Raw genomic sequence first — 23,244 nt, 5'->3', positions numbered from 1 at the left:
TTGATGTGGGACTGACTATAAAGGATTTCTGTCCTGGACACGGGGGAGGGGAACACCCCTGAAGGACCAGTCCAGAGCTCCAGAGCTCCCGGGGGTCACACGGGTGTGCACCCCAAGCACACCTCAGTAAACGTGCCACGCACACAACTCGGCTTCAGAGCCTCCTTCCAGAACAACTGAGCATGCGACTGTGTGAGATGCGCATCGAGGGGCCCTTTGTCTTCCTGAAGCAGACGAGGTGAGAAGGTGTTTCTCTGAAGGAAAGGACATCAGCCCGTCGGTCCCAGTGAAAATCACCCAATAGGTGCAGTCAGCGGCCAGCCCCAGCTCTCAGCGCCTGGGCGGGGCTTCTGCTCAGACGAGGTAACAGAGAGAGCTGTGGCCGTGAGGGACTGGGTGGAAGTGGGAGGGGAAACGGAGACAGCTTGATCAGCGCTGCCATTCACAATGAACATGTTCTCATACCCTGGGGAAAGGGGTGGGTGGCCCTGACCTCTCTGGGCAGCTAGACTGCAAAGTGTCTGTACGCCTGGCCTCCCTGAGGTGGGTCCTGCTGACCGAGAAATAAAGGGATTGATGAGCCTAAAGCCAGCCTCTGAGTCTGGGCCAACATGGTGACGACCACAGGTCTGTGTGCACAAGAAGAAAGAGAGAAAAGGAAGGAGGGAGGGAGGGAGGGAAGAAGGCAAATGGAAAGGGAAGAAAATATCAAAAATCCTGATAAACTCAAATTTTCAGAAGAAGCCATGAGCTCACGCCCACGGAACCAGGGAGCCCATGCGGGTGCGGGACCTGGGGCTGAAAGGGAGACCAGCAGGAAGGGGGGGGCACTGAGGCCCGGTGTGCGCAGACCCCCCCCCCCCCCCGCTCCCTGCCCTCCCACCCGGAGGGGCGGCCACTCCAAGCTCCAGGCTGCCGTTCCCCTGGAGGAGCGCGGCGTTGGCACAGCCAGGCCTCCAGTTGTTTTCGAGAAGTAAGCACTGAGTTTTCATAAAGTTTTTTAATTTGCAAAACGTTCTGCAAATCCAGGCCTGAAGCTGCTGTAGGGCTGCCGGTCCACAGGCCCTGTCAGGAGCCCAATTATGACAGAGAGGTGACCTTTTGGTCAGCTGTGTTGTCCTCAGGGACAGCCCAGCCAAGGGTCGTCATGAGTGGCGTCGTATTTGAAACCACGGCCACCTCAGTATTTCACGGAAACCATGAGAAATGCATGACAATAGGTCATCTTAAAGGTTTGCCTGTTTCATAAGCTCTTTTTTTAAAAAAGAGAAAAGTGTTTGCATTATCATGGATGGCTCGGAGAGGCCAGTCCGGAAAGAAGTGTGGACGTTACGTGCGAGGAAGGTGTGAAAGCAGGTCATGCAAAACGTGCCTGCGGTTTGTTGGGCGGCGGGGGCGGGCGCACGGGGGCATCCAGCAAACCGACGTCCGCCCTGCCCGGAACACCGACCTCCTCTGCAGGCCCGGCTCAGCTCCAGACCCCGGGGTTGGCGTGAGGCCGGACGGGCCCTGGGGTGGCTCCAGAGCGCAGTGCAACCTGCAGAAGACGGACCGTAGCGTGGACCGCACACCTGAAACCGATGTGAGCTTACTGCCGATGTCACCCCAATGAGTTTAATTGTTCAACAGCTGGCAATCGACCACTTGAAGAGAAAGGTCACAGGCCCAGGAGGGATGAGAGTGGCCACGACACCTCTAGAAGAATATCCCCCTGGGAAGGGAGGGGCGCAGGTCTGTGATCCAGCTCAGGAGCCAGGTGCAGCTCTCACAGGTGCGGGCTCCTGCTCTCCGCCCAGCCAGCGCCGGTAAGGGGGGGCGGGGGGGGCTCCCTGCAAACACCCACCCGAGTCAGGGGAGTGGGGAGCCTCTCCAGTAAGGCAGGGGCGCCATGCCCGACTCGCCGGACAGGGGGAAACTGCGTGTCCTTCTACACCACTGCTCCTGTGTGTCTGGGACACTGTGTGGGGCCGCCGTGCCGCGGCCGGCGTGGGCTGTTGGCCACGGTGAGAAACAGTCTGTGACCGTGGCCGCCCTGCAGGCAATGCCGGCCGCTCGGTTCTCGCCAGAAGTCGGGGAGCAGGAGAGGCGGGCTTCCCGCTCAGTGGACGAATGACCCTTTGCCCACCCGATGGCACCGGTGTGTGGGTCAGATCACGTTGGCTACAAGCTCCTGGTGGCAAATCCACGCTTTAAAGAACACTTGTCTCCTTTACAGCAGTTCCTGCTCGGTGGGAGTTGCTCGGGAAACTGGGCGGACGCAGGAATCTAAGGAGACCAGGGTTTCTCAGCGGGAATAAGAGGGAAAGGGGGGCTGACCGAGGGAGGCTGAGACTTGTGCGGTGGTCCTTAGATCGGGGTTTTTAAACGCAGGAACCTGCAGGTGGGGTACCAGAGTCTGATTGGCTGGAGCTGGTGGCGGGGTGGAAGCTGCACCCTGTTATGCCGGATACCCGGCCCCAGACCCTGATCTCCCTGGGCGGGGCCTGCAGGCAGCTTCTCACAGTGCCATCTTCTCACTGGTGATTGTCATTCCTCCTAGGCCCGCCTAGATCTAACGGTTCCCATGGAAAAGAACGTCTATAAAGTGCATTTTTGTAGCCATTTCAGGTTTGCTAACTTTTGAGCATTTCAAAGCTATCTGGGTCAATGACTCCAAGAGCACGTACATCCTCATTGTCTACTTTTAACACGTATTTCCTGATGTCAAATACTCCGTTCGGAGTTTATCAAGTTTTGGCCTCTGCTGGATACATTTCTCTCCAAAATACAATATTACTTTTCCAGCATCATTGAGATGTGATTGACATATACTATTGCATAAGTTTAAGCGTACAATGCGATCATGTGATGCCCATGGGTATATACTGTGACATGATTACCACAATAAGGTTAATAAACACCTCTATCCCTTCACCTTTGCGTGTGCATGAGTGTGTGTGTGTGTGTTGCTGAGAACATTTAAGATATATTCTTTAGCAGCGTTCAAGTACGCGACACAGCCTTGTCAACTATAATCACCCTGAGAGACTTCCTGTCAAGATGGCGGCGTAGGCAGACACAGCTCGCCCCTTTGCACAATCACACCAAAATCACAACTAAAATATAGAACCATCACCACTCAGAACCAACCAAAATCGAGTTGAATGGCAGTCTGACAACTACGGAAGTAAAGAAACCACATCGGTCAGACTGGTGGGGGGGCATGGATGTGGAACGGGCTGGTCGTACACCCAGGTGAGGTGGATAAAAATTTGGGAGCGATATCTTGGGAGCAAGGAGTCCCAGCCCCACACCAGGCCCCCCAGTGCAGGGCTCCAGTGCCAGGGAGATAAGTTCCCACAACTTCTGGCCACAAAAACCAGTGGGGATTGAGTTGATAGAAGAAACTTCTGGAAGCCCAAGCAGTTTCTCTTAAAGAACCCACACACGGACTCACTCAGACTCACTCCCTCTGGGCTCCGGCGCTGGGGTGGCGGCTCAAGGGTCACCAGCGGCGCACAGGGGGAGGCTGAAGTGTCTGGCATCAGGGTGAGCAGAGGCCATTGTCCCTTTGCTGAGCCCTCCCCCCACAGAGCCGGCAGACTGGTGCCACATCTGAGACTGCACCACCCTGGCTAACACTGTCTGTCCTGCCTTGGAGATGCCCAGAGACAGTGCCCCACACAACGTACAGGAGGCCCACCCAAGCTGCTTTTCCATGTGAATGGCTGGTCTTGGCTCATGGTGCACAACTTCCTAAATCCTCTCAAGCAATCACCGCTGGCCTCCGTGAGCCCCAGGTCCAGCACTAGCGGCAGCCAGCCTAGATTCACAGCTCGGCTTTGCCTAGGAATCTCCAAGCCCAGCACTAGTAGCAGCCATCTCAGATTGCTTTACAGCCCAGGCAGGGTGGCCCCGGGAAGAGCACAGGTAAGGGTTGACCTTGGCCTGCACCACCAGGAAACCCAGGCCCAGTGCACCCAGTGGGCAGCTACAGACCACGTGGGAGCACCACCACCATGTGCCTGCACGGCTGGTCCTCCCTGGAGGGCGGAGGTTGGTGATCGGTGGTCACAGCCAGTCCCTGCAGCTGACTGGCCTGGGTAAATCCCTCCCATTGACCTGCCAACAGCATCCAAACCTCAACTACATGAGGAAAGCATACACAGCCCACACGAAGGGCATACCTTAAGTACCCAGCTCAGGTTACAGGGGAGGCTGTGCCCCTGGACCCTGCAGGACACCTACTACATTAGGCCACACTAGCAAGACATGGAGTCACAGCAGCTCTACCTAATACACAGAAACTGACACAGGGAGGCTGCCGAAACGAGGAGACAAAGAAATATGGCCCAAATGAAAAAACAGATCAAAACTCCAGAAAAAGAGCTAAACGAAATGGGGATGGCAATCTACCAGACACAGAGTTCAAAACACTGGTTATAAAGGTTCTCGAGCAACTCAGTGAGGACCTCAGCAGCATGGAAAAGACCCAGTCAGAACTGAAGGACACACTGATTGAAATAAAGGACATTTTACAGGGAGACCACAGTAGAGTGGACAACAGATGAGTCCTTCTCTTCCTGATTGCCCATCCCTGGCCAGGCACCGGGTGTTAAAAAATTAAAATAATGTTGAATTGAGTTCAGTGATTCTAAGTGTTTGGGATTTTATACAAAATCTCCAGTTCTTCAACTCAAGCTATTGCTGGGGCTTAATTTCGTCACAGGCTGATCAATAAACTGTAACCAGGTGTTCATGGTTGGGTCTTTTCCTTCAGCCCGCATACGCTGAGACCATTTCCATGTTCCTAATATTTCAAAACTTAATGGCCACAGGCATTAAAAAGGCTTCAGGTCAGCAGTGTAACTGGGAGGTGGGTCACAGGGAAAACAATATATTGTCCAAGTTTTTACTAGGATCATTTATTTAAAATCATGCTGTAGCTTACCATGTCACTGCAGAACACTGGGAATTAATTTCATTTCCTCCTTATATATTTTTTTAAAAAATTCTGCTCTAAACTTTAAGAAGTACTTAACCCTGGGGCCCTGAAAGCATAAGATGAAAATCTTAGCCAATTCCAAACTAATTGAGCTTGTCCACTCCTTCTGTAATTGTGTTTTGACCTTTTAGCTGTTGAACCTTAGCCAGCTCCACAGTGAATTACAATGATAGTTAACAGATCATCTTGAAACCAGGGACCCTGGGCGTTTTGGAAGGTGCGTATCGAGTACATGAGGTTCCCAGGTGGCCCGAGCCCCCAGGTGTGGGAAATTTTTCACCCCGTCTGTGGCCTGTGGCGGGTCTCAGGTAGAAAAATGAGTTTTGTTCACAAAAGGAAAACACCAGTAAGAATCGTCTGAGCATATGAGCAGCCCTGTTGTGTTTACACATGGGCAGACAGAGCCCCTCACCTGTTCTTCCCCCTCCAGCTCCTCGTGGGCCGTGCCCCCACGTCACTGAGCCGGGTGGTCTGGGCAGTGCTCTCCACAGCTGTCGTCACGGCTGTTCATGCCAGTGCCACTCGGGGACACGGCCCCGAGCGACATGCCTCCCCCTCCCCCACCCCTTGTCTCTCCCCCCATCCTCCACTTTCCCATCCCAGGGCCCTGGGCTCTTCTTGAAAATCTATCTAAAGAGAGAAAAAAATCAGCGATACACTGTGTTCCGGGATAGAATTTCCTTCCACTTGGAGGACATCCTCAGCCTCGGGCCACGGGCTCTCCGGACCGGATCGGCGAGGAAGGTCGGCTCTGGCCAGCGCCTCGATGGGGCCCATCCAGCAGCGGGAGGGAGGGGTGCGGGGCAGCAGCGGCTGGGGAGCCGGGCGCTGTGGGGGCCTGCTCCCCACCACGGTGTCCGGAAGGCGCTGTCCTTCCAGCGAGGGCAAGAGGCAAGGTCATGGTCGCTGAGGAGCTCTAGAGGTCGCAACCTCTTCTCTGAAAGGGAGCTGAGCCCCGGGCATCTGTGAAGGATGCTGCCCCACCCCCCCGCCCTTGGTGCACCAGATGAGACTCGACACGGATCTGTCTTCACCGCAGATGAGTTTTTCGGTTGCCATTGTTTGGGGGGGGGAGTCCCCTCATACTTAACATGAGCATGGCGTTAAAACTTCACGGGCTCATTTGGGAGGGCTGACAATAAGGCATCCCAAGAAATGAAGTAGAAACTAATTACCAATAAAGTAACAGGAAACAAAGACTGTTTTTTTTTAGCATTTTAGATTTCCCAAAACTCTTCAAACCTTGAAGTAAAATGGAGCAGGGGAGCCCCCGCGGCTGCCGCCCTGGCCCCACGGTCCCACCCCAGGCTGGCTCAGGTGTGCGGGGGTGCCGGCCCCACCGCGTCAGGGCCCACAACAGACAGACCGAGCCCACGGTGGGTTCTGGCTTCTCCGGCAGCTTCCATGCCTGCTGCCAAGAGTGGGAGCTACACAGAGAGACCACGCAGCCTAAAGGTTGAACTAGCGGGAGGCCAGCAGTGGGGGGGCCAGGAGAGGAACCCCGTGTCTTCACCCCCCGGGCAGGCTGCTCCGGGTGCTCGTGCACAAGAGGGTGCTGTGTGGTGTGTGTGTGTGTGTGTGTGTGTGTGTGTGTATGTGTGAAGCCGTGACCAGCTCAGAAACCCACAATCTTTTCTTCCCTACTCCCATCTCTGTTCCTCTAACTCCATTGTCTATCTCCCAATACGACCAGAGAACCTACCGTATTTTTCCATGTATAATGTGCACCTTTGATCAAATTTGTGAGGGGAAATTAAGGGTGCGCATTCTACAAGGGTAGTGCCTGAAATACCTGGTATCTGTTCTTGTGTTTCGTAATTACTCGCTACATAAAATTTCTTGTACTGTAATATGTTCAAAAATAAATGCTAAAAGCCCCTCATAATACAAAAAAGTATCTAAATATACATAAATAAATAATAATTAAGTTAAAATGAAAGATTTTTCCCCCTAAAAGCTTGGGCCAAAAACGTGGGTGCATACTGTACACAGTCAAATACAGTAACCTTTATTTATGTCCAGCTCTGCTTTTTGGGAAATCCAGGCTAAGATACGTCTCATAAGACAAGGGCTGTATTTTTAATGTCTGCACATTGAGAAAGTACACGTTGCTAAAATACATTAGATTCCATCATGTTTTTAAGTACAATGATATGTTAGATAAGCTGATGGTGAGAAATAGCACCAACTCATGGCATTGCTAACCTCTGAGCGTCCTCAGCCCACAGAAGGGGCGGTTTCGGGCGGTGCAAACGGGGGGCGTCCCCCCTGGAAGTGACGGGTGTGTGGGTGGCGAGCTCCCGAGGCGCAGGCGGTCCAGGCTGAGACCCTGCTTGACACCGAACAGGCCCCTGCATCGCTCCGGGTCCCAGACGCTGCGTTGACACCATGGGCATGGAATCCAGGCTTGTTGTCAGAGTCACGTTACCGGATTCCTGTGAGTGACTCACAGGCATTAGCTGTTCTTCACACAAAGCAAAGTACTGGTTGCACCTGCGGATAGGTGCTGGGGGGCCGCGGATCTGAGCACCCTTTTCTCTAAATCCACCCGCGTCCCCGCTTCCCGGCCAGACAGCCCGTCTGGAAGCCGATGTGGCTGCGCCATTGATGGATGTGGGGAAAGGAATCAGCTTGAGTTTTTGTTTTGTTTTGTTTTGTTTTACAGAATTTGCAGGCACTCAAGAATTAGATTTTTTTTGAGATTTTATTTATTTATTATTTTTAGAGAGGGAAGGGAGGGAGAAAGAGAGAGAGAGAAAACATCAATGTGCGGTTGCTGGGGGCTGTGGCCTGCAACCCAGGCATGTGCCCTGACTGGGAATCAAACCTGCGACACTTCGGTTCGCAGCCTGCGCTCAATCCACTGAGCTACGCCAGCCAGGGCAGCTTGAGTTTTTTTTTAAAAAGACCCTAGAGGTGGTCCCTGAAGAAACATACTCCGGTTGGTTCCCTAAGTTTGGAAACGAGAACAGGGCACAAATAGCCAATGACAGTTGATGAAGAAGAGATACAGAGAAAAGCAGTTGTAAAAATAAATGGCAATTATGAAAAAAAGAAGGAAGACGAGTCGTCACTGATTTACCGTTTAGTAGAACCTAGTCCAGGAACATACTGGTATCCGTGGGCCCAGCAGTGACTTGTGCGTTTTCCAAACACAAACCCCCAAGCTCAGGCAGCAAAGAGAGTCTGTCTCCCCGGCGTCTCGAGGCGGGACCCCTGACTCCCACGGCGTGCACTGCCGGATGCCTGCGAGCTCACGCTGATCGTTCGTGAGCTCTGGGCAAAGTCAAGGCCACCGTGGGCCGAGGCCCGTTGTCATCCTTGACACAGACCACAGCTACCTGACTTCAAACGTGGGGGTGCGGGCCCCTCACGGGAGTATCCGGGCCCTTACACGAGTAATGCCGAACATCTGGGCCTCTGGATATGTTCAGCGGATTGTTTTACATTGCTGGTTTTCAAGCTTTCGAGAGTGGCATTAACACAGTCACTAAGGAAGTGCAATGATTTAGTTGTTAAATACGGAATGTGCAGCGTGTGAGCCCAGGCTACGCCCTGCACGGCAGGCCCGTGGCGGCCAGCGCTCTGCCAAGACGGCGCGGGGCTGACCCGCACCTCCCAGGGCTGCACGCCCCTGGAGAAGACAGTCATTAGTATTTACAGATCGATCGGTCCTTTGAAACGAGTGTGTCGTGTAAATCTGCAGTGCTCCTCTAAAGATACAGATGTGCACACACAACATGTACACATGCGTACAGGTACACATGTGAGCTGGACGAACTCCCTTGGAGCATCAGCGCTAGAACAGGAACCTGGTCCTCCATGTGGGGTGGAGCGCCCCCTACTGGTGAGCTGGGGCCGCACCCCAACAATGAGGAATGGTCCCTCTTGTCCCAGAGAGGTGATAGAAAGGCAGAGCGGGCCTGCTGCTCTCATTGAGTGGGGCCTAGAGGTGCCTCCTGCCCAGACAGCCCGAGGAGGATGCTCCCAGCTGCCGGACAGAACAACGGCAGGGACGCCAATGCCAAGAGCAAATGCTCTTTGCACGCTTACACCCCAGCGCTCGCTGAAAGAATGCAAGGGAGCAAAAACCAGTGACTGACAGCAACCTGGCCCCTGGGGCCCCCGAGCACATCTGAATTCAACACGCGGGAATGGGCGATGAAGTTGAAAAGGAGAATGTGATGATGCAATCTCTCAAGAAAATGTTGTGATGAGAAGCCAAAGTTTTCTTTCTTGAGATAAAAGAAAAGAAAAAGACGGGTTTAAAAAACAAGTCATCCAAGCCGGATGTATTATCGTCTCATTTATAATCTGGACGAGCGAGAATCTCATGCCTGCCTGCCCAGCACACTGTCACTTTTGTCACCAAGAGCTTGCTGATAATACAACAGAACAAGGCGGAGGCCAGCGCAGCTGGCTTTCGCAGCGATTGTACGTGCAACCTTTGCTTTCAGAACCTTCCCCTAACGACACGAAGAGAGAGGACTGCGCACACACACACCACGTGGGTTATGAGTAAAAGAAAAACACGACGTGAAAGAATGTTTCTCATTTGGATTGTTTTGCCTTTTGGACAGCTTGACTTACTCAAAAGCAGTAGAAGGCCTTTGACTTCACTGCTATTTCAAAGCACAGCCACCACCTCACATCTGGCTCTCCGGGCTGTTGAAACTGCCTTCCCCGCCGCGTGACTTCGGATGAGTGTTTCAAAGACCATCCCGCGACGTGCGGCTTCCTCGGAGACAGGTGCCATCATGTCGGCTTGAGGCAACCGGGACGAGGCCTTCCTAAATACCTCTAATGCCACTAGGTGGGCGTCACCGCGTGCCCTGAACACCGCGGAGTCACTTCCTTCGCTGGCCGGGCTCCTGGCGGAGGGTGGCGATGCGAATCAGCACACACCGTGGGCTGCGGAGGAAGAAGGTGTGTGTTACTGGAGCCGGGACATCAAAGGCATCTGCGTGGTTTCAACAGAAATTAAGAACAGGAGTGCCTCACGGATACGCCTCTGACATATTTCGGCAAATCATGGCCTGCCTCAGAGAATGCTTCCTCTCTCTGTTAATACTCCCCCTTCCTGCCTGCGCCTCCACCCCCATTCCAAGAATGTAGCAAAGCCGGCAGTCACTCTAGCATCGTTATGAGAAAGCTTGAATAACCAGAAAAAGAGCTATGAGTGAAGGGTCTGGTCGTGCGTCCCCACCGCAGAGGCGATGCTAACGGATCTGTAGGTGTGTGCTGAGAGGCCTGTGTGTATTACCGCTTTGTGGATTCTCTCCCAGGGGCAACCCCATGCCCGAGAAGCTGGCCTCCGACAGCTCCCTTAAACGTGACATGTGACAGAGTCTCAGAACCCTCCCACCGATATTTTGCAGAACTGACGTGGTGTGTGGTCCGAGACAGGTCTGTGCCTCAATTAAGGTTTCTTGTTTATAAGAGCAGTTATTAATTCTCAAGATTATATTATTACAGACATGCCAAACACAGGAGGTGACAATGTCCTGATCCCCCCCAGGGGGACCCTCTCCCAACGGGTGCTACATATCGCTATTTCCTGCCCCAAATAATTTTTCTGTGCTTAAGCTAACATATGTTATTGCATTCTTTCTCGACAAAAGTTTCCTTTGACCAAGATTTTTTACCCAACACCCAGAAGCCCCCTTCCCCACTCGATGTTCAAGCAGAGAGGGAACTTTCACATTCTTTCTCGTGTGCTTTTTTTCTTGATCTGATTTCTTTGTTTGATGAAGTTCACAGAAATCTCTTGGCATTTTCCAAAAATGCCATTCAATTTTAAACTATAGCATTCATAACTGGCATTTCTTTTTTTTTTTCATTTGGGAGATTTTAATGAATATGTTCTAACAACATTTGCTATAAAGAAAATTGCTGGTACGCGAATCAAGCTCTCTCCAGATTTTCATTTAAAGTTAAGCACACAGAGCAAAAGATTAGAAGTTTATGAAACATTTTAAATTACATTTAAAGAAAAAAAGATTGATTTTGTGGTTTAAAAAATGGAATAAAACTCAACAACACAACACACAAGATGTCTGTGTCTTGATTTTTTGAGTAGGAAAAGCTATTCCGGGTCTCTGCCTAATAATGCTTCCAAAAGTATTATTTCCACAGGTAAATATTTACCAAGTTTCCTCTTTAGAATTTGTTGCCAGAAAGTAGGAAGTGGTCTTACCTCGGAGCTCTGGTGTCTGACTGTGGGTCCCCCAGCAGCTGCTTGCATTGATACGAAAAAGTAATTTAACTCCCAAGAACTCGATTTCCTCCTCTGGAACATTAGATCATAGATTCAGTTTTTTGAAAGGTTGCTTGACACACTGAAATCAGCCTGTTACAGATTTTGATGGAAGCTGTTGGAGTTAAGCGACTTGTTATCATGAAATCTCCCACATTCAGAGGCTTCGCAAATGAGAGATTTATTCTGTGGCCGACACGAGGCTGAACCCAGTCGGCGTGCTCCGGGCAGTGTCCTGCTGCCTCCCCACCCGGCGACTGACGCTCGCCCCATCCGGTGGCTCAGCCGCTCCCCGGGCCTCGGACCCTGCACCACCTGACCCGCCAGAGAGTAACGAAGGAAGAAGCAAGGGCAGCACACCCACTTTTCAAATGTCTGTACCTAGACGCGACACCTGTATTTTTACTTGTTTATTTTCATTGGCCAGAACTAATCATACAGCCCCATTTCGATGCAGGAAGGGGGCTAGAAAGTGTGGTCCCCGCCCTGGCCCAGTCGCCCAGTGAAACCAAAGACGGCTGGTTCTATCCCCTGTGAGGGCACCTACCCAGGTCAGGGGTTCAATCCCCAGTCCGGGCACGGATGGGAAGCAACTGATGGATGTTTCTCTCTCATGTGTTTGTCTCTCTCTCCGGAACCCTTCCACCCTATCTAAAATCAAAAACATATCCTTGGGCAAGGATTTAAAAAACAAAAAGCAAAAAGAAAAAAACGTAGCCCGTGGCTGGCTTGCCTCTTTGCAGGGACGATCTGCCCCAGGGAAGCTGGAACGTAAGTTTGGGTTGACACCGAGCTAACCGGAGTCTGGGATTCCGTGCAAAGCCGTAAGGACCTTGGGAAAATTCACAGAGCGCCGGCACTCCGAAAGGGCCCCTGCAACCCAACACCTTCCCACGCTGTGGTCACGGAGGGGCTGGCATCCCGGAAAACGTGACGCGCCGTAAACCTCGGCAGGAGCCAGGCCTTGAGCTGTAACCCGTCCTACGGCGGATCCCACCTGGACGCTGGGCTCTCGCCTGTGTGCGGCGCGGTCTCACCCAAACCAGCTACGTCCTGTTCTGCCGTAGAGGGGGGGCGGGGGGCCCCATTTCCACCTTCTGCCTGAGTCACATCAGTTCAGCCAGCGCGCGCCCCTCTTCTAAGCAAGGGTGCCCTGCAACCCCCGCCTCCCCGGGCGCTGGCTGCACACCCGGTGAGTCCCGGTGCAAACTGTGAAGCCGGGGCCCCTGCTCTGAAAGCAGGGAGAGGAATATAAAGCGTTGTGCGTTCCTCCAACGATCTCTCTCTTTTTCTGGACTTCTTGTTTTCCTAGCTATTTATTTAATGTCATCCTAAATAAAGAAAAACTAAATGTTTTCGTTACTTGCGTGAATATATATTGTGCAACGCCAGTTTCCAACGGAAACCTCCGCTGCTTAGCTGGTACGGGGCAATCACTCCGTGGGTGTTCGGTGGCCCCTCCGCAGAGGCCGTCTGAGCGACCGTAAGACACGGACACGAGTCCCACCGGGGACGGTGGGAGCCGGAGGAGATCCTGCCACAGACCCTGAGCCCCAGCGAGCCGGGCAGCCAGGCGGGAGCCGGCAGGCGTCCGCCTCTCCGCACCCGGCGGCGGAGGCTGCGCGGTGCGGCGCAGCACGAGCGCGCGCTCCTTGCTGGGGGCCGGGGAGTGAAGGCAGGCGCTTGCCCTCCCCGCCTGCCCACCCAACACTGGGCACACGCGTGACGCCCACAGCCTTTAACCCTGTGAACCAGGAATTGTTCATTTCCTGCACGGGGGTGGGCAAGAGGCTCAACTCCACGGGGCCGCCTGAGGCTCCAGACCCAAGGAGCTGGGATAGGGGCGCCGGCTCCGCCCCCAGGGGCTGCCTGCCTCTACCCACCCTGCTCTGCGCCCGTCCGACGTCACTTACAAAACCCAGTTCAATGGAAAAGGGTCAAGAATTCCAACACCTGAAAATTATATAGTGATAAGAATAATGTTCCCCCGATATATTTAATTTTCAGAAAACGCCAGGAATGCAGTGGGCAAACACAGGGTTCCGTGCCCTGGTGCTGGTCCCACGCCCACCAAGGTGGCTGGAAGCCGGCTTGGCCAGGAACCGGGGTCTTTTCTCGGCCCGTGATCTGATAAACCCGGGCTCCCGGTGGTCCTGCCGCTGTGGGACAGCCCCTCACGCAAAGAACCAGTCCAGTGACTTGCCCAAGAAGAATTCAGAGTAATTCCACTTTGTGCTGGCGTTACGCAAAGGCTAATAAAAAGACTCTAATGCATAACTCAAAGCACCAATGCTCACACCCTTGGTTTCTGCTCTCCAGGCCTCCCTCCCTCACACTGCTCTGCAGTCTCTCCGTCTTCACTTCTCCCCGCCACTTTGCAACAAAGAGTGTTCTCCTGGACACCAGGCCCCAACAGCTGTTTGCTGCTCTTACCCCTAAGTCCTTGAGTAAATAAATCAACTCCGCCCACTGGACTGCTTTTCCCATTTTTTTTTTCTGTTCTGTCCACTACTAAGTTTCTCTACCCCAAAAGGGAGCCCCGAGGGCAAGACTCTTTCCCCAGATGGGCATAAAAGGAGGGGAGGGCAAACGGTAAATGCACCTTTAACGACGTCTGTGTGCCAATTAGGCATCAGCAGTGTTATCTCTCCTATAACTAGGTCGGTTTCCTTTACCCCCTGGAGCAGCCCTTCCCGCTGCTGCGGCGGCGGTTAACGCCCGGCCTCCGGGCGTAGGCAGAGAAAGCCCGGCACCTGCAGCCCTGTGACGCAGGATGAGTCACTTAATCCCTGCTTTCCGTTTCCTCGGTGGAGCATATAAACTATGGTTTGGGGGCACTCCAGCAGTCGGAGGAATGGGCCATGTCTCTGGGCCCTGTGACCTAACGGCTTGAGTGTGCGTAACGAGTGATGTTCACTGACCTCAAGAACATGCGTAGCAGGGAAAAAGGGATGACGATGACCTGCCCTACAAACACCTCCTTGGAAGGAAGACCAGGGTCTCGCCTTCATCCAAGTTTGCTGAACATAGGCACGATATTGCCATACAACCCTCCTTCTTTCTCCAAGCACATGTCTCCAATGAGTGGTGTGACCCCCAAGTGCACTCATTCTAGGAAGAAGGAAACAGTCCCCGAGGCTGAAATACACAAAGATCATGGTCGGTATGAATGGCTGTGCCTATTGGAAATTAAAGTTGTGGGATCCTGGACTTTTTGCCAGCGTTTGTGGACTGAGGTAGTGTGAGTCCATTACGGATCATTTCAGAGGATTGGGAATGATATGGGCTATTAACTTGTTAAGCTGAGGACAGTCACCCCCCCCCTTATCCACCAGGACTGGGTTCCCAGGCCCCAGCGGATGCCTGGCAATGCAGAGAGTACTGAACCCCATATTCACTCTGTTTTCCTATACATACATACCTGTGGTGAACTAATGTATCAGTGAGGCACAGTAAGAGATTACCAACAATAACTAATAAGGAAATAGGACAATTATAACGCTCTCCTGCAATGAGGGTTATGTGGCTGTGGCATTATCAAGTAAGACGAGGATTGCTCGAACACAAGCGATACCCCCACAGCTGGTCTGATAACCGAACGACTACTAGGGTGTCACGTGCCTCGTGGACGCAATGGACAAAGGGACAGCTCCAGTCCCAGGCAGGACAGTTCACGTCCCATGGCGTGAGATTTCATCACACTCTTCAAGATGGCGCATGATTTAAAACTGATAAGTGATCTGTTTCTAGAGTTTTCCATCTAATCATTTCGGATCACAGAGAACCGAAACCATGGACAGGGACAGCATGGACACAGGAGGACCGCACACTGCGGAAAGGTAATGCGCCTTGGTCAACGTGTCACCCGAATGTCCCTCCGTATCCCGGTGATGAGTGAGATTACATAACTTTGCCGTGAAAATCAAAGTGGTAGTGTGTGTGAAAGTCTCCAGCACAAAGCCTAGCCTACGTGGTTGCTTAATTCAAGTGTTTTTTTTTGTGCGCATAGATTCTCCTAATTATCCAGCTTACACTGAACTGTTTCTGTTTGTTATCATGACTATAAGGATCATTTGTGTTTAATTTGTGCTTCTAAAGGAAGAACAAAATATTCCATGTTCCATGCTCTAATCAGGGGGAGAAAATCTTGTCTAAGGTTTTTGTCAAGTTAAAAGGAAAAAGTAACATTTCAGAGCTCCTGCCAGGTTTTGTGGACGTTGTTTTACACTGTTCAGCGTTAGACACCCGGGCGAGAAAGCCTTCTGGGTTAGCAGAGCTCCCTAAAGCTGTAGATCGGGGAGGCGGTGGTCCGTCGCCCACAACGGGGTCTTTGCTATCAAACACGCTCAGTCGTACGCCCAGCTCCGGGAGGGGGCAGAGAGCTGAGTCCTACTGCATAAAAAGTTGCTAGGAATTTGGGGGGTGGAGGTTAGCAGGTAGAGTGAGATGGGAGACAGAAAGATGAACGCAGCCGAAACATAAGGAGGTCCTACGGATGACAAAAAATATGTAAAGGCAGGACATTGGTAATGAGCGTTAGGGCCATGATGATGAACAGTCCATTTCTTGTTTTGTCCCCAAAAACGGGATCACTCTGTCGCTGCCCGAGTGTGGAAAGGCTGCCACAACAGATCGCCACACACTGGGCGGCTTACACAGCACGCACGGATTTCTCACTGTTCTGGAGGCTGAAGTCCAAGGTGAAGGAGCCACCACGGCCAGGCTCTCCGGGGGAGAGGGGGGCCACGACCTCACTGTGTCCTCCCCGGGCTCTTCCTGGGCGCGTGCGGAGAGGAAGCAAGCTCCTGGGGTCTCCTCCTAGAAGGGCGCTGATCCCGTCGTCGGGGCCTCACCCTCGTGACCTCATCACCTCCTCTGGGCCCATCTCCAGATACCAGCATATTGGGGATTAGGGTTTCAGTCTATGAATTTTGGGGCGGGGGCACACCAATGTTACGTCCATAGCAAATATTTTCAGAGTAAAAGCCTGCTGGGCACTCACTTAGCCTTACGTCATCGGTGCCTGGGGGACGGGCACAGTCTGGCCGTGCCCGGATTGGGACAAAGAGGCACGGAGAAGAGATGGCAGCAGTCACATAAGACAAGGCACAGAGCAGAGGCTGAGGGTGACGAGAAGAAATAACGCCCCATGTCCTGAGGGACGTGGGAGATAAGGAATGTAGCTGAGGACGCTGGTTTCCCGGTGGGCACAGGGGCCAGGCACAGTGACCTCTGTTGTCCAGGAGATGTGGACACAGGCAGCTAATATGTGGATCACCCTGGTGCTCAATGTCCCAGAAGGCACAGCGTCCTTGTTGCCAGAGGACGGTGATGGTGAAACGATGAAGGTCACAGAGCCACGGGCCCAGCTGCGCGCCCCTCCCTTGGGGCATCTGGTTCTGAAACCACAAACCACAGAGCTGCGTCTGCTCGTCTTGGGAACTGGAACGAGCACTCCTGGCCCGTTTGCAGCCACACGCACGCCCCTTGGTCGCCTCGCGGGCGTGCGGGACGGTGAACATTACCATGCTGGTTTGTTTTCCAAGAACCTACCTGCACAGACACCCTTCGGTGTTACGCAATAACGTGCCGTAGGACTGATCAGTGTGACACTTTGAGGGATTTTCTAAATATGTTTCTTTCCTCAAAGCTTTTTATCTTTGCAAAACATCTGTCCTCCTCACTTGGACCGGCGGGTGTTGCTTTAATGTGTGACGTTGCTCACTTCGTGATGAGTGCTGTGGAATGCGATCTCTTTCCTCCTGCCTGAGCCCCCCGGCCTGTACTCTCCTGCCCGTGTTCGTCATATGAAATGATTCTCCAGGCGTCTGCCGTCGCTTCTCAGTCAGCTGCTCCCTGCAAACCCGGTCCCTCTCCGTCACTGAACACGACACTGGGCAGCAGCTCTTACGACAACAGAAACAGATGGACAGGAAGCCACGCTCCTCCCAGCTTCCGAGTGGCTTGGGGGTCCTTCCGTGTGGCATGTGGTCTGGCTGTCTCTCCCCCCGCCAGGTGATGAAGAGCAGGGAAGCTCTGTTTTTAAAGAGGGATAATGTGGAATGATAGAAAAACTCCTGTGTTCAAAAATGTAATTGCTCACATCATGGACTAGCAAAACAAAGCTTTAATGACAATCTATTATATATGCCTACAGCTTCAAGAAAGACATCTTGAGAGGGAATGGAAATTTTTGGTATTCCAATGCTCAACGCTGACATTTAAGTTGCTTCCTAAAAGGAAAAAAATCCACCCACTTGGTGGAAAGACAAAGGGCTATTATTGTTAACTTGCCAGAGAAACCAATTAGAATACAAAACGTGGAATTGCCATATTACCATATATATGGTCACTGAGATGACCAGAATGTATTTATTACCTGCTGACAGCTAAACAATTAATAACCAGACATCCGTCTGCTCCAGCCGAAATGCTTGTGTACACATGTACACTCACGCTCACACACAGTCGCAGACACACATGCACACACACTGACACAGACACGCTCACACACCTTGCACACCCACACATCACACATACACGCTCACACACGCACTCATTAGCATCCTGTCCCCCGCCCCTCCCCCAAGCCTGCTCCACTTACTCGGCGATGGGAAGTGAGTATCGTCTGGGACGCGTTAGAGGGAAAGTTCTTTCACAGATCGTAATCTCTGGCTCCTTGCGCTCGGAGCTTTGCTAGACTATTAATCATGCAAATGAACACAACTTCGCCGTGTCTTGCGAAATAGGAACAGTGATGAGGTCTAAATCGGCATTAAAATTCTCATCAAAGTAACACATTCTAAATTAAAACCCGTGACCTCCCACAGCCGCGTGCCCAGGCGCCTCCCGCTGGAATGCACGGCGCGGCGCTCGGCAAAGGCGCGGCGCTGCCGCTGTTCCCATCACACACTGTATGGAGCGGCACTGCACTGCAGTGGTTTGTTTCCGTGTCGGTTTTTTCTTTCCCCAAACAAGCCTCCAAGGCAGGACAAGCTACATAATGCCTAAGGCCCCGAGCCAGTGAAAATGCAGGGGGCGCTGGGCTCAGAATCTCGAAGGGTTTCAGGGCAGCGACCCCGGGGCATTTGGCAGAGCATCCGGCCCTCGCAGTGGAGGGGGGCCCCGTGCCACGGCAGAGGCCCCCACCCGCCAAGCCGGCCCCGCTCCGATGGCCATGATCTGAGTCTCAATTCATGATCGCAGCCCCGGGGCTCCGCACCGGGTCTGAGAGTGAGTGCTGGTGCCGGGATGTGGAGGGGCTGAACCCGGGAACGACCGGGCCCCAGGACTGCACAGCGCCCCCCACAGGGAAGAATGCGGTTCGTGCGCAAGGAAAAGTAAGAACGTGCCCTCACTGAGGAGTTACTTTATTCGCAATTTCTGGTAGGCGAAACGAAGGGTTAATTAAATCAGTTAAAGAGGGATCGCTACCTTGACATCTTCAGACTTCCTTTTTATTGATTTTAGAGACTTTTAAAAAGGTGAAAGTCATAAAAAGAGACCCCAGTAGACGCCAGCATCCAAGAGACTGGATTCTGGTGTTTTGTGAAGGGGTGAGGGGCTCGGAGTGAGGGTGTTCTGGTCCCCTGCCCCCCAAGACCCACCACTTCCCGGGGTCTGCCCCCTGCCTGGCCCCCTTTGCAGCCCAACCTCCCATCCTGGCCTTGTCGTTTGTTCCTGGGTGCCCCCACCCCGAGGACAGTGATCCCTCACTTTCCAGGAGACAAGTTAAATCTTCAGTCTGAGCGAGTTTCTGGTCGCCCCTTTCCGTGTGGTTGAATATTTGTGAGTCGAACCTACGCGGGCCAGTGGGGACTCTTCATTAGAATGACACGGCCCAACACTGTCCACTTGAAAAAGTGACTTCTCGGCAGGGGGCGCCTCCGTGGAGGCCATCGTCCAGGCGTCCACCCGAGCCACCACCGGCCGGAGCCACATCTCGTCCGTCCTGTGCTGGAAGGACCGGGGACCAGCTCACAGAAGCAAGCACACCCCAGCGTCTCCCAGAGCGGGATCCCCACAGAACTCTCCAGGCTCTTTGAAGGGGCCGGTCACTCCCTTTTCCTCCAGGGTCTCCCCATGCTGAGCACTTGGCTCTGGGCCATGACCCAAACGGGCACTGAACAAACTCACGTATAATGAGGAAACTTACAGACCTAGAAAGCTGTTCTGGTGGCGGGTATGACCTGAGGGGAGGCACGTGTCCCAGGAATGTCACGGGAAATCGTCTTACTCCAAGATTCCCGGCCCAGGTTCCCTGGCTCTCAAGAGCACCTGGGGTTTAGAGAAGAAGTTTCCGTCAAAGGGGGCTTGCTTCCAGGGAGCTGAACCCAGGTCTGTGGGGTCAGGGCATCATCACGCACCCGGATCGGGCCTGCCGAGCTGCAGACCCCCACCGGGTCCCGGCGGGCCCAGCGGTCAGATCCAAGCCCTGAGAGTGCCCCACCTGCCCTGACGGCCCTCCTGAAGGCCATCTCCTCTGGCGAGGCTGAGAGACACGGTGGAGCAGGAGGAAAGAACAAGGCCGCCACGTACAGCTGAACGTGGAGGGGACGCTGCCGGAGACGGGAGCCCACAGACGGGCCGGGAGGTCTGTGGGACCCATGGGGAGCAGACTCTGGTGACCACAGCCCGCTGTCTGCGCTGCGGGCTCTCACCGTCCAGAGTGCACGTTCTCCGGCTGCTGCCTCCGCACCTGCAGGGACGTCTCGCTCACGCTCCTTATCAGCCCTCCCTCGGCGTTCCTTCCATCTGCGCTCCTCTCCCTACGTAACTGGGTGGGCACATCCCCCCCGGGGGACGCGAGGCATCCCTGCCTTCACAGGAAAGGGCCCGAGCAACTTCTACTTCTGATCAGATAACATCAATCGCCGGAGTTCTCTTTTGATATTCTTGGCACATGAGAGATGGCTGACAAGGCCAAGTTCAAAATCAAATAGTTAATGGAACTAAACCAAATGTACTAAAGCGCTGGATGGGATTCACTTCAGCATTTATCAACTATTTTGATCGCTACGCATGTGGCTTCGGCGAAGCTGCTAGCATGCAAACGAAGCGGGGGTTTTCTGGGGCAGTTTGCAGATTCGCATCTTCTGATCCGTCTTGTTTATTCCTGCTGCGATGTCGGTTTTTGCAAGTCACTGGGTATCTCGTCTCCTCATCGCGACTTTAAAGGTACACACGCATGTCTGGCTATGGGGGAGCGGTCCTATCTGTCTTTCTCGTTTCGGCTCTTGAAGAATGACTGTGTTCATGTCACATCTCCATCTGATTGCAAAAGTCTCCTTACATCCAAGCCCAACTAGACCCGTGCCTAATCTGAAGGTCCCAGCTCTCGCCTGTTATAAAATCTTCCCGAAGAACATTTGTACATCAAAAGCGTCACCTGGCTACACTCAACACTGGTTCTCTTCCAAGACACGCGGTTGAGTCATGTACTCGTCCCGGGCACTCCCGAGCAGGCACGCGGCCCACATTCCTCTCCAGGAGGAAGGTGCATGTGCCCGCACGTCACCGAGACGGGCGTGCCCGCCGCTCGGGGTCCGAGCCTTCCCTTCTCCTCACTGCGGAGAGGTGGACGTTCCCAGGCCATTGTGGGGACCAGGAGCGTGGTTTATTCACCCACTGAAACAATTTACACACACACACACTGACACACACCTGTCTGTGTACATATGCACGTGTGTATGCACACGTAACTGTGTGATAGTTCTTGGACCAAACCTTTTTCACTGAGAGGTGTCGTGTTCGGAACCAATAACCATCAGGATTCTTGGACATGTGCTTACCGGCTCTGCCTAGGCCCGGTTCCCTGGAGAGACAGCCCGTGATGATATGGCTGAGCAGCTGATGGCAGGAGGAGAGAAGAAGGCGTGCAAGGTAGAGCGGGCAATGTCATCTGTCCTCCTCACCCCCGCCGTTCACAACTTACTGTGTCAGTGTGACAGTGGACGGCAGAGTCCAGGAGCAGGGGCGGAGCCTGCACACACACACACACACACACACACACACACACACACACAGATGTAGTTTCAATGGGCAAGTGACTCAGCCCGAAGCAAGGGTTGCACCGTAGACTTGGTCCCATCGTAAGACAAGGGAGCCACACTTTCGTGCCCTGTGTCTGCCTTCAGGGAGGAGAATCGGCCCCAGGCAAAGGGCGAATCCGCAGAGAAGGAGGAGGCTGTGAGCTGTGAGCAGCCGACATGCACGGCAAGAGTTGCCTGAACACCTTCTCCCAAGAGCAGCTGAGCGGGTGGCTGACCCATCTGCGGCGGCCCGCCCCACACACGGCTCAGACCCCCTTCGGGCTCACTTCCAGACCCAGCTTCCCCGAGACGTAGGCGATGTTACAAGCTCAGGGAGGGCTGCAGAGTGAGGGTCCAGAGTTTGGACCGCAGTCGCGACGGCGGGTCTCTTCCCCCACAGCCGGCATCTAAGCATCTAAGTCCCCAGGGACCACGTTCTTATCGGGCTGGGGGTGCTGTTGTGGCATCTACACTGAAACTGGACACGGGAGAACCCAACGATGCCAACATGAATCCACGCAGTGACAAAAGCACGCTCTGTGTCCCCATGACCCCAGCAGCAGCCCCGCCTCCTCATGAAGACCGGGGTCACCTCTCCTACCGTCACGTGACTCTTCTCCTAGTCAGCTGGTCTCCTGGCTTAGGACGCCTCAACACGACTGTGCAAAATCTGGGTTTACTGGGCTCCTTGCTGTGTTTTTCATAGGAGGAGCCTCCCTCTGCGAGCCAGGACCTCCGGCCCCCAGAGCTGGGAGCCGCAGGAGGGAAGCACAGCTCCCCCGCCGGGCCCACTGGGCGTGACAATGAGTGCGCCCCTTCCGCTCCCTCCCCCGAGTTCCCGGACCCCGCAGCACCCCGGGGACAGCCGTGTCCGTGCCACACCCGAAGATGGCGCCCCATCCTCACAGGGTGTCACCTCCAATGTGATACCTCGGCTAAGAAGGGGCAGTTCCACTCTCTGGCAGGTCCCCAGCCTTGGGATGGGGTGCATGTGGTAGGACCAGGGCACCCCATAGTCATGGGACCGCTGTCCCGCCTGCTCTGCCGCAAATTCGGTTCCTCGGCTCAAGGCGATCCTCCGTGAGACCCCGTGCCCATGGATTAGGTCCTCGGTGGACACGTGGCTAGTGATGCTGGCCAAGGCAGAGGGGGTCAACCCTCCCTCCCTGCTGTGGCCCCGTCACCTGGAGTGACCCCGTCCTTCCCAGTTCCGTAACAGCCCCTACTGCTCAGCCCTAGGGCACCGCGGACAGTGGCTGACTGCCCGGCTTCCTGAAGACGCCGGTTCTCCCTTGCTTGGCATCCGAGGGCTGCCCTCTTCGTCTGCTTCCCTTTCCCAGGGGTCCACCCTCCGAGGGGAAGCAGCCCCCACCAGGCGGAGAGCAGCTCTCCCGAGAAGGAGGCTGCTGCGAGCGGTCGGGGACGCCCACTCCTACTAGCTGAGGGGTGGGTGTGCCGTCGTGCGAGACGGGACGTGGGTGGCACGGCAGTCTGGTGCATCCCTGAACACGCCGGAGAGACACCGCCGTGCCTGGCTCTGGCTTGTGCCTCTCGGATCCCACGTTCCGTCAAAGGCTCACTGTGCTTGGCTTGTCCATTGGGACCAGGGCCAACTTCAGACGGAGGAGGAATGGAGGCTAGGTTTGGGTTTTAGAAATGCTAACCAATCAGCCCCGGCTGGCGTAGCTCAGTGGATTGAGTGTGGGCTGCGAACCAAAGCATCACAGGTTCGATTCCCAGTCAGGGTACATGCCTGGGTTGCAGGCCACAGCCCCCAGCAACGGCACATTGATGCTTCTCTCTCTCTTTCTCCCTCCCTTCCCTCTCTAAAAATAAATAAGTAAAATCTTTTTTATAAAGTTTGACTTTTCTTCTTTTTTGATTATTTATTTATTTATTTTTAGAGAGGAAAGGGGGGGAGAGAGAGAGAGAGACAGATATCAATGTGTGGTTGCTGGGGGCCATGGCTTGCA

The sequence above is a fragment of the Phyllostomus discolor genome, chromosome 3 (genome assembly GCF_004126475.2).
Source record: "Phyllostomus discolor isolate MPI-MPIP mPhyDis1 chromosome 3, mPhyDis1.pri.v3, whole genome shotgun sequence".
Lineage (NCBI taxonomy): Eukaryota > Metazoa > Chordata > Mammalia > Chiroptera > Phyllostomidae > Phyllostomus > Phyllostomus discolor.
The sequence above is the reverse complement of the archived record's forward strand: the minus strand, read 5'-3'. Positions refer to the sequence as shown.